The sequence below is a fragment of the Myzus persicae genome, unplaced genomic scaffold, assembly GCF_001856785.1.
Source record: "Myzus persicae strain clone G006 unplaced genomic scaffold, MPER_G0061.0, whole genome shotgun sequence".
NCBI lineage: Eukaryota > Metazoa > Arthropoda > Insecta > Hemiptera > Aphididae > Myzus > Myzus persicae.
This window is the reverse complement of record NW_019103961.1, coordinates 74,688-88,397: the sequence shown is the minus strand read 5'-3', so window position 1 is coordinate 88,397 and position 13,710 is coordinate 74,688.

Below are 13,710 nucleotides of genomic sequence, written 5' to 3'. Positions count from 1 at the left end.
CTAGTATTTTAGAACTTAGGAGTTACCTTTGAAAAAAAGTAACTCGTTATGTAACTCAGGAAAAACACTAGAACGTGACATTTACTTTTTAACTCATCAATGTCCACTCTTGATAAATATAAGTCAAGTGATCTAAGGTTAAAAAATATATTCGAATTTACTTAGGTACTTATATATATAATATATATGTAAAGTGAATATTTTCACTACATGTAGACATTTTGGAACGCTATCACAAGTAGAGGGTAAAAATATTTTTTCGAAGAACACAGTATGGTATTATACTAATATGATTATTATTTGTAAAGCGTGACATTTGTAATATTATATTTATGTATAAAGTATACACAAAAATAATAATTCAAAGATAACAAAACCTGTTTTCGTAGTATATAACAAAGATGCATCGTCCTTTTTGATATTTGTTTATTATAATTTTTGGACTAAAAAAACTATTGAAGGAAATATGAAATTCTGAATATTTAAATTAAAGTGTATATAATTTCGTCCAGAGCGATGGGCTATGTCACATGAATATTCATGAAGATTAATGAAACACACATTCAAAAGATTAAGATTAAACAATCGTAAAATTACAAAATATACTCGCCACTGGCGCGATGTTATCAAACTTTATTCACCACAATAATAATATTATTACAACGACCGTTTACATTGTTTTATGGCTATAGTCAATTGTATTTAATTATTATTAGAGTTTATGTTGATTTTCATCGGAATGGCGTAAAGGTTTGACATTTTGAGTATTAACCGACAACCGACAAGTCCATTGGTATTGAAATCATTGATTGGAACATTGATGATTTTTAAGGTCCTGGTCCTGGTTCTGTTCCTAGAAAAACTAAAATTTTGGTTTCGGTTTCTTTTCTGTTCTTAAAAAACGAAAACTTAGTTTCCTGTTTTCGCTTCACACTTGCATAAGAATAATTTGGTTCCGTTTCGATTCTTTAAAAATGATATTAAAATGTTGGTATTGTCAATATTGGTGTCTTCAATATTATAGCGGGTCGATAACAATTTTCAACCAGATATAATACTAAGTGCTTAGGACTAAGGGGAGAGGACTATTCAAGTAAAAAATGTACTGACCATTGTCACTTATTAATGCATGATTCTGATTCGAATAAGAAATCGAAGTTAAGTCAATTTTTATCTAGATAAGTCTTGACACTGATGGCACATAATAATAATTGATACATATGAAATATTATTAACTGCTATTACATGTTAGTACGGGTAACATCTTTCGGACGTTTGTTTCTCACGCGAGCGGTCTCGAGCCCGAAGATCATTTAAAGTTCATCAACTCCACAATATTGCCCGTGTTGTAGTAGGTTTACCTACAAGAGTGTATTTATAGTGGCAGGACGGAAAGAAAAATGTTGTTATCGCCCGGTATTTTTCTGTTTTTTTTTCCTTCCGCTACGTTACCGCGAAGCAGCTGACCTATTATACGATGTATATAATATGTTCGCAAGAATGCCGATATTACGATATCATTATGATCGTATAACGACACGTATTTATTACACATACGTAAATTTAATTTCGGAACAGAGACAAGTCAATATGAATACCAATATTCCAGCAAGAATAGTAGTCACTTGAACGCCATTAACAATTTTATATGTTTTCATTGTTGACATCATAATTTATTCTTGAACATATATATAAATATTTCAAAATAATAGCATATCAACTGTAAGTTTTTTCAATATGTCACTATGTTTTATAAAGTTTTTCTTGCCCCTTCGGTTGCAGGTGAAATAATTGGCTACAACAACATTTTGGTATAATGATTAGGGATTATTAAAATAAATTATAAATCGTTGTTAAAGTAAATTATAATTGTTAAAAATAACAAATGTACGTGGGAATTCGTGAGTTTATAAATTTCAATTGGTTATTCAAGTTGAATAATGTATATAATATTCTAACAATGTAATATTAGAATTAGAGTAGGTAGCTCTACGAGTATGTCCATGAAACGTTGCATAAATTAATTGAATTGAAATTATTTAATATTAAACATGCTGTTTAGTTTTTACAAACTAAAACCCGAATAAAGTTATTGCAACGTTCAAACTGTATCGATGCACAATTTCACAAGAAATTGATGTACGAATATAATTTAATTATTTGTTATATATACCTATAGTTTGTTATTTCAGTGGCCAAAAAAAGGCCAAATCGAGATTTACTTTTAAAAAATAAATCACTTCTTATAACGTCTTATAACAGTAGCATAATATCATATTTTTGAATATATGTATAGTGCCCAACGTAGAGTGTGTTAGTAAAATATTATCTGAGTAACACAGGTCATTTTATCAGGGTTTAAAAAAAAAAAATTAATAATACGTCGCTCATACACCTTATGTGTAATTGTTTTTTAATAATTTTATGTAGACCATATATTCTATTTATCTTGTACTACTGTACGAGTATATGTAAGTGTGTTATAAATGTATCATAACAATAAAATACGAACAAAATATATTGTTAGGTAGGTATATGTACCTCCTCCTTTAGAGGACGGGTTCGATGTATGTAATAATGCATTGTATAATGCATGTAGGCATGTCTCACACGATGTTGAAGAAAAATGAAAAAGAGAACAAGTGAATAATTATGCTGAGTTACGAAATACGTTCCGAAAACATAACTAGGCACCTAATATATTATATTAAAATCCCAAATGTTTCTATGCGAGATTGCGAAATGACGTTCGTTTGTTCTCCTATTTCAAATTCAGGTCAACGTGCAGCGCGTGATAAATGGACCAACCACCACTTGTTCACTCTGTGCCTCACTCTCCGCATTTAGACGGTCGTTAAATATCGAAATATTCGATACCAACAATTTCGTAAAACGAAGTTTTTGCTCCAAATATTATATTACACATAATAATATCCACCTGAGTCTCTCTTAAAAAAATTTGTATAATTCTCCTGGATGTCTCTAACATTTGCGTTGCAGGAACGTAACTGAAAGTGACAAATCACCATTAACACCAATATCGATAAAGCGCTGTCCTTATACAATACACACATTACATAATATTATATTACGTTTAGAAACTGGGAATAAGTAAACTTCGACCACGGTTCTGCCACGGATTGCCTACCTGATAATAATATACTGCTCTCGTTATCACAAGCGAGTCTAAAATAGAGTTGTAATTTTTAACCGACGATGAAATTCGCGGGAACAGCTGGTTAAAAATAAAAATTACTTGCTTATTTTAGCTAGAAATAAAATGAACTCTAGTACTTAATTAATAATTATAACCATAAAACATTTTTAATATGTTGCCATGAATATAAAGAGGCACAGCTAGTGGTTTATTTGAAAAGTTTTCAATACGTCTATAGAATGTCCAGTAGCACACCAACTTTGAAAATAAATAGTTTTTGGTATAAATCTAAAACCAATCTAAATTTGACCGTAATTTCATAGTTCATTTTAAATGGTTTATTAATTATTTGTAATATATTCTTGATTATTTTGTAGTTAGTAACTATAATACAATCATAATAACTCCGCAACAAGAAAATAATACTTGGTTAGTTGATAGTTCTATATGATATCTTTTTAGAATTTTGTAGAAATAAACTAAAAGTATTTTATTTGTATAATTATAAAATATTTGTCATTTATTATTTTATTTTATTCATATTATAAAGAGGTAAATCTAGTGGTTTGTTTGAAAAGTTCTCAATAAATATACAGAATGATTTACCTTACTGAAAACGATGTTGGAATTGCAATGAAAAACCAAGTTAGGAAAATATAATTATAGCTACACAGTACACACAGTGAAGCTGACCTTCGAGAAATGCCATACATACCCTTAATTTATATCTTTTACAACGTCTAAATTCTAAAGAGTGTTAAAAATTTAAAAATTTAATTTTCTAGTCGATTTTAAAAATAGTTTTGAGAATGAGAAATATTTCTTATGTAAATTGACCAAGATGTATTCAAAAAAAAAAAAAATTAACTATACTAATCGATGAAATAAAAAACTTAAAATATTTCTAAACATTCAATTTATCTAGAAAATAATTATAAAAATATAAAATTGTAATTATTAACCATATAATTTGTCTATAAATATTAAATTGAAGGTCCACGAAGAAACCAGTATAAGTACTGTAAAATATTGTATATTGTTATTATTGGTTTAATGGAACTATCAATAATCAATGATTATCATAGCGTGAGAACTAACTGACAAAACATCAATCATTTATACCTATATATACAATCATAATATATATTATGGACTGAAGTCATCCAAATGGGGAAAGCATATTATAAATCATATCGTAGACATGGAACCTAAAGATGCTATTTAAAAATATAAAATGAATCAGAGAAGCAATTTAAGACTTCAATCTAAATTATCACTTATCCTCTCGTAAACTATAATTTTTAATGATTGAGAAATGTCCAGTTTATTTTATCACGTTGATAGAACCTTTGGGTTTTAAGTTTTGAACATTATAATTTATAACCTAAATGTTTTTATTTAAATAACAAACTTGAAAACTGTATTCATTAAACATAATTTAGTAACTAATTGAAGATTAATTAAAAAACTAAAAATATAATTCTAAAAAATGACCCTGTATGAAAGTTTGTAAGAAAAGTTTCTTAACTTAACAGAAAAAGAGACATTTTGACAACATAATTTCTGGTTAACAATTATTGCACAAAGCTTTTGATCCAGACTAATAACAATTTTTATGCCAACCATATAAGTCCAATAATAAAATATATCTAATTTATTTATTTAAAAATTATCCATACTGTACAATATTAATATTAATTAAACAGAAAAATCTTCAATATTTCTAACGGATGCCTAACAGATTTCTAAAATGTTAACAGGTGCTCAATTATTATATTTCTTTAGTTCATAAAAAAGTAAAAACATAAAAACATTTTTTTTTTTTTTTTTATTGTTACAGCATCAACATCATGATTATTAGCTTACAAGATTATATGGTTATGTACATAAGGGGGTTTTTACTGTGGTACAATAGTGATTAAGGGGAAAAAGAGAAAATATAAAAATACATAATGAAAATAAATTATAAAAATTAATTTAAATTAAGTTGTACATTTCAATTTTTTTGACAAATGAGATTATTTTTGGTATGTCTGCGTAAGGTCCTATGGCATCATACAGATTGTATAAAAACATTATAATGTACATAAACAAGCATTAGCTTTACACGGTGTGTTTAACTAACTTTCATTTCAGTTATCTGTATTTTATACCAATACTTTTCTTGGTACTTTACCTATAGTTCAATTTAATAATTACAGTCAATTTTAACCCCTGGATGGTGGAGTTTCTGATGAACTGCTGAGAGGTTTGTTGTTAACGGTTATGGCAGTGTTATTTAATATTTTCAAATAATTGCTCGGTGACGTAAATTATAAAGGGACCCAAGGTAGCGGCAGCACATTGAAGTATTAGTATTTTAAATATTTAAATTTCAACGGATAATGCAATTGGACATTGGTGGTGTTTCGTTTAATGTTGAAATTATATGTCGGAGCACTTTATGTAATCAGTCTATTGTGAACGCTGAGTATTTCACGTGATTTGACAAGATCACTCCTGTGAATTGCACCTGATTTTAGAAGCTATTTGTAGTCGACGTTTGGTGGTTTTCACATTTGCATTGAGACAAACTTCGACTCTTTGTTTATCCTTGATTTCGTGTCACACTCGCTTGTTTCTAGTTTTTCCGGGCTTTTGTTCGTATGTTTGATTCTTATCAGCCTTTAGAAAGTCAGTTTTAGTGTGTGTATGTACTGTTATAATATACATACATAAAAAGTGGGTTAACAAAAATTGTATTTACACCTTTTGGTTCCAAGCACATGCATTTTGTTAATACAAATATAGAATTTAACATGAATAAAATTATAAAACTACATAATATTTATTTTTCACCAAATCTAAAAAAATTAATTATTATAATATCATGATTAATAAAATATAATAACTCAGATATCAAGATGAATTATAAATTATCACGAATTCAAAATATCAGTATGATATTATTTTTATAGCTTGGCAACTTATTGTTTTTAATTAACTTTAAGATTTTTTTTTTATCGAGTTAAGGCTCACACAACTATGGTCATTAGCCTGGAGGTCATTAATCAGGGTCTTAACTATGTAGGAGGGTACGATCGTTGAGAACCATAAACCAAAATGGATGCGACTTTCTGTTGTGATGTTAATCATAGGAAGACGAGATTTTTCAGTGTGAGCTCTTTGAAAAATTAAAAATACTACTGTACAGTAAGATTGCAAAAGTAAAGTCCGTTGAAAGAAAAAAACAACAGTGATAATAATATTATGCGTTCAGGCTCATACTGGCCACCTCCGAGGAGTGTGGAAAAAAATATAAAAAATATATTTATATTTTTATATTTCCACTTTGGATGCAAAAATATGTGTCCAACCTTGATTCATTATTTGCAAACTATCGTCTGAAGATAATGTTAAGCATAGATTGAGATTTAATCTTCGATTTTCAACAAAATACCAATCGAAATAATATGGCACATAGTAAAACTACGGTTTTTACATTATTGAATTTTCTCACAAGCTTTGGGTCAAAAAAACGTACATTAGAGTTAAGCCAATACTTATAAATATTTAACACAGTCCTTTATATATCGAACAGTAAAGCGTGATTAGTCCATTAAATTTTAATGAACCGTTAATATGTTGTTTAAACTGTCAGAAGATATTATGTAAAATTAATTGCAGATTATAATTGCTTGGTTAGAATAATACTTTATTAAATTGTATTATGAATAATGACCTATGGGCTATAATATACAACCAAATGAGAGATGAATTGCTTAATTCATAATTGCGAGACAATTTTTTTATTTGATTACAATGTTTGAATTAAATAATTAAGACCTCAAAACAAATAATATTATTGTTAAAAATATACAAACGTATTTTTTCCAGGGCTTGAAACCGATATTGGATACTAGCCCAGTCAAAATAGATTTTCTGTACGGAAAAAATCCCATCAAGCTGCATTTCGACATACACCTTAACAACGTCGTCATAAGCAATGAGTGAAAAGTCGACCTCGAAATCAAGTGCGTGCCAAAGGTTATTCGAGGTTAAAGGTCACGGAAATTACCTTTTATTGAATAATACACATGTTGTTAGTCGTATGATAATAAGTTTGAACTAAAAATTATTGTAGAGGTGATTATCTACAAGACTACAAACAAAAAAGGACGACTTGTTCACGTAAAAGTTATTGTTTTTGCTCTAGTAGGCTCACAAAGTGATTACTTTACTTTTAGACAATAATTTGATCTAAATGGGTAGGTATAACAGCGACAATATTATTGTATGTTGTCGATATAAGTTCAATATTATAGTTCGTCTATAACTAATATAATTATGGAACTAATTTAATATTATAATTAAACATAAAAATAAAACATAAATAAATTTGAAAAAACATAAAAATTAACATTATTAATTACATCCATGTATATATATATATATAAAGGAAGTGATATTTCTGATTAAATATTAAATTTCTAAAACAGCTTGGCCTATGAAGCTGAAATTTGGTAGGTATGTAGTATGTAGGTAAAAGATGTCTGCTATGAACGCATTCTGTGAAATTCAATCCCTTATTATTTATAAACATGTTACATACATTCTTTGTTGAGCACAATAAACCAACTTATAAAAATGTTCATTTCCAAATTAACGGCTTTCAACTTTTAGATTTGATAAAATTTAGACGTTGAAACCCTAACCTAAGTCAAAAGAATGAAACCATTATAAATCGACTAAGAATTGGACACACTAGGATACCTCACGGATTCCTAATGTCAAAAGATGAACCACCGAACTACGATGCTCGTGGCACGCAGGTCACAGTCAAAGAAATCCTATCAGAATGCTAGCTGTGCGAACGGGAACGAACAAATCTCAATTTGACTGAAATTATCGATGAAATTCATGAACCGAACCTGAATAAAAACATGAAAACTTTTAAATTTTTACAACCAACCAACTTAATAGACAAAATATAATTGTGATTGTTAAGTTAACAAAAGACCCTACAGTTTCTTAGAAACTACTAACACACGTGGAAACTGTTACGTCATAACTTATAAAATGTTATATTGTGCTGAGAAAATTTTTACTTTTTGTGTTTATTAACGCGTCCGCCTCATATGGACTCCGGGGCCACCAAGCTCCACACAAAGACAACAACCTGCCACTATTCCTTGCTAATAAATAAAATTTTGTCTTTCATGTGGCACTCAACCGAATGTCGATGATTGACCAGACACATTTATAGATATTATACAAACAACACTTTAATATTAGGTTTTTCGTTTAGAAATAGAAAACAATTTTTTTAAGTATACTCGTACTGTTTAATAATAATTACAAACTATATTAAGCATAAATACATAATGATATTAATATCGACAAACGCGTTATTTGACATGAAGTAATAAACTATATTTTAATACCCGTATAGTGTGTAGATAACATTGAATTTTATTTTTAACTTACTTTATTCTACATCAATAATAATATTAATAGTTGGGTAATTCGGTTGGTGTGTAATGTAAGTAGTTTTTTTTACTTAGGCATGTCTATGTATGTGAGATACCGAAAAAGTCGACAACAGTGTAGCTTAAATGCCTATCAAGAACGCCGTGTTATCATAATAGTTGTATTCCTGAAAAATGAAAACGATTTTGTGATTTACTCATTCGTGCATCGTGTATACCATGGTACGCACCACTAGTCTTATGAGGAAGACTAATATGGTGACTAGGCCACAAAATGGTAGAACGGATAGTAAATAAATATTTTTAGTAGTGTTTGGACATTGAAACAGTTAATAGATGAATATAAATACATTGAAAATAATGTTTCTTAGAATAGTATTATTTCATACGATGTAAGACGCACATCATTATTTTTTAGAAATTTCAATAGTTTATTACAACTTCGAATAATTCTATTTTTTTACATGAGTGACAAAATTAATAATATACACGACTGGTACGCAAAAAATAAAGTTTCAGTACTGCTGGTCTATACTAGCAGGATAGGTGTTTAAATTTTCTATTTGCTATTTATGCACTGCTGTTGTGTGCATTATTTATGTTGCGTGATTAGTCATTATTGATAGCCACTACTATACATTGTAGATACTTTGGCATAAACTAAAACTATGAATAATAATAGATTTTATAAACACAAGACGACGTATATATAGTTTTAGTAGTTTTAGAGTAGAATACTAAAATAGTCATTTTGTGCACTTGATATTGATTTTTTGCCAATTAATCAATGTTAAACGTCTTTGAACTGCTAATTTTAAAATTAGGTAAATGTGGGCTTATGTGGTTACTAAGAATTTACACTCTTCATCGGTACTACTATTTAGTGTTTAAAAATTTCATGAAAAATAAAATTTTGAAATATTTCAATATTTTAATAAATTTTTTTTTTTATATCCATTTGTCATTAGTTATTGTTTTCTTTTGTATAATAAAGGTATTATGTTTTTTTTCATTCAATTCTCGAAAAACTGAGAATTGTTGCCATATGTGTATCCATGTCGAGCAAATTCTGTAGGTATACCTACTCGATAAACTTTTGTACACAAATGAATATTGAAGAATGACATTATTCAATTTTAAAAAATATTCGATTTGTACACACTACACACCAACACACCATAAAAGAAATAATTTTATGATAAATGAAGGTAAACCATGTATAAATACACTATGTTTAAAATGTGAATTAAGAAAAGAAAATATCGACCGTCATCTTCAGTATAACAAGCATATTTGTTAATTAGTTAGTTATATAATTATATTAACTTATATTTTATTATTATTAGGTACATAAATAGTATCATTATTGCACCGTCGTCAAAGATGAGGCGATTCCTGGGAAAAAAGCGAAGTTTCGCTATAAACAATTGAAAACAAGACCGTGATATAGTATTATCATTTATTACTACTATCGATCACAACACTCAATGGATTAATATCTTCAATGTTTCACTTTTTTGTGAAATTTTTCAGACTTCAAACAATACTACTACAATTATTAGAGTTTAAAAAAATCTCTGACATAATATGGGCACATGGAATTTGATTCTTGTGAAAAGGAATCTAAGACTAAACATTTCGTTGGTGTTGAGCAGTTTAGACGAAATTTTCAACCAAAGTGGTTCATGAATCATTGTTTGACCTGATTGTTAGTGAAGAGAACGCCGATGGTGTCGAGACGTTGAACCGAAATGGTTCCTTGAGGGGTAGACCTTCACGATAACGATAGCCTTTGCTCACCCACACTTACTACGAACTACCACACCGACGATGTCTGCCGGACACAATACCACCAACTAATGTGGTAAATTTAATTCTGAAAAAATGGAAGGCACTATACTTGTTAGGAGAAAATGATGGTGACGTGTTGGCGTCATAGCCTTGTGTATAGATGCACAACAAGTTTTATTTTTTCACATTTCTGATAATATGACTATTACATAATATTATATTATTTAACGGACACGGAAATACCATTGTCAACTGATAATTATTAATAAACACTGAGATTAGTATGGGAATCATTGAGACTTGTAATTAATCGTCTAATCAAGAACAATTTAAAAATAAATAAATATAACTTGAGACCGCATCAGTGCAAGGTGCATAGATAGTGCTTGAACTGACATCTATTCATAAAGGAGAATATGGGAGATATGGGAGAATGGGCAGCCCATGTACATGGCGCTCCGGTGGAAGGTCGTTGAAAAAACCAATGACATACATGAGACATAGTGAGGAAACAGAGACCAAGAGCCAAAAAGATGGAAGGACAGTGGTCAAAGAACGGTTAGAAGAATAATTTGAGTAGATCGGGTGAAGGTAAATAAAAATGATAGAGGTCGTTGGAAGGAATAAGTAGTTTTGGAAGTAGGTATATAGACTATAAATGGCTAGTAAAGCCTTATGAAAACAATTATTAACGCAATATGCAATAAAATATATTCGTTATTTACAAAAAATGAGCACTACTGTTAGTAACAATATTATACGGTATATTAAGTTGAATTATTTTTTTCCGAAAACATCGCATTTATTTTAGAACGAATTATTTTAGTAGTATATGTATTTATAATTAGAATCATGTTAGCATAGTATAATGTGATGTAATATTGCACAACATATATGTATACACATATTTATATATAACATATATTTACTCTATTGTTAACATTGATGTAAAAAACGGCAAGGAATTTTTCGGACTAGTATAAAATTTACAAAATTCATCTAATTCTGGATTATTTGATTTAGGAACTGCAAAATAAATTATTAAGTATTAGAATAATATTGTTGAGCGTGGTCATTAAAATGATCTTCCACAGAAGCGTACAGAACTCGATTTTTATAAGTATAAAAGAGCAAGTCTTAGCCCACAAACCAGGCAAAAATATATTCAAAACAATCCCATTTAATTGTAATTATTTTTACCATGAAAATATTAGAATTATAGGTAATGTTAAACTAAAAAAAAAATGTTAACACTTCATAATATTGGAATTCCGATAAATCAAACCATTACTTGTTAAAGAGACGGAAAGACGTTCTTAATTTAAATTTGAAAAAACAAATAAAAAATAAAAGAAGCCTAACACATTAATACACACTGTTTATACATACATTGCGTTTTATATTCGTCGAACTTGTTTTTAACTTCTGTAAAAATAAAACTCACTGTGACAGTTGCCTTATGTTTTTGGTACAAGAATTTCATATAAGTAAGTAACTCTGTTGGTTATAATGTTAAATATTCAATAAATTCAACAAATTATTGTTCACGGGATAAAAATATTTGATTGAATCTCAACACTTATTTGAATGGTTTGTACAGTTCTCATTTATGTTACTGTACGACGCACGTATACATTTTTGGAAATCACGTATCAATAAAATTGAAATAAAAAAAATTGATAAATATATTGTGGATCTAGGTATATTTCAACAACAAAACATATTTCTTTTAACGTCGTCAGGTAGGTATTTAATAGAGTTGATCAGTGCTAATTTAACTGAATATTATGTAAGTACATTAATAACATAGGTGCCCTAAATTTAACACATCATTGGCATGCGTTTAACTGACATAATTTAATTTCGAGTTTTGACCCGAGTAATGGAAAATAATCGGAACATTTTCCGTGGAACCAAAATTGCTTCAATGTCCAAATTCACATAATATTCCAGTAGAAAATCGAGTATAGTTGGTACTTGGGGTTGGGAGGGTTAAAGTAAAATTATGGAAAAACGGCAATATTTAAGCAACATATTTGTTTTGGTCAAACGTAGATACTCATAATATTCATTAAAAATGTATACTAATATTTTCTGAACATAATATAATAATATTAAACGCAATACAATTTTCATAATATTTTTGTTGAGTAAAATTTTTCAGTAAAATAAGCACCAAGCCAATCCAACCTTACCAGGCACAAGTAAATAATTACCCTTTACGTTTAAAAGTCTATTTCATAGCATAATTATAACATTTTAAATTGATTAAAATAAATTAATAAACAATTTTTAATTTGGGTTATTTAGTTATATTGAGCCGCAACGGCGTAATCATACATACAACAACATACATTTACAAAATATATTATACCCTGACCCTAAACAGCGTTTCCAGTGAATAAGGCTCAGATTTTGTAGGAGTATCATATTTCTATATATTATGTTCTCAATTTATAGCAGACCAAGCTAGATTATGCGAGTTATACAATGGAGAGTTTAAAAATTGAAATGCATATTTCGTCAATTTTAAAGGGAAATTGTTTTGATGTTCATGCGCATATAGTTATATATTATACATATTAATTTTTTTTTCAACCTCATAGCCCCGTGGAAAATTTATTACAACCAGTTAGTTTAAACTGTATTAAACTGCATTAAATGTGAACAATGATTATTTGTACACATGAGTTTGAGTGTTTCTGGTCAAATATGTTTTACGTGTGTCTAATATTATAACAATTACAATAGAATTTAAACAAATGTGTATTTTCCGTATTCAAAGATAAATTTACAGATAAAAAAAAATATTAGTTATTTATGAACCAACAAATCCCTGTGTAAGAACTTCTTAAAATTTAGCTTCAAGTGACACATCCCCGAGTATAGGATTTCCTGAGTATCAAATTTCAGATCCCCGAGTGTGAAATACTTAGATGTGGGTCAGTTACATACACACACATACACATACAGCGTCTTTTAATATTATATATTATGTTATAGTAAAACTTTAATACTGTTTATTTGATTAGCAAGATCTTGGAGTACTATATTATTAACGAATCCACATGATCAGTGGCGTATATACGAATTATTTTCACTATGGGCCAATTTATCAATTATCACTAGTCAAGTAGCATAGCCATAATCATAGCCCATAGGTACATTTTTAAGGGAGCTGCTGCGGGGTTATATAGTTAATAATTATGACATATTATACAGTACAAATAAAAATTGCGCAATTCAATTTTATAATTATTATGTAAAATTAATTTTTTGTTTCTTTTTTAAAAA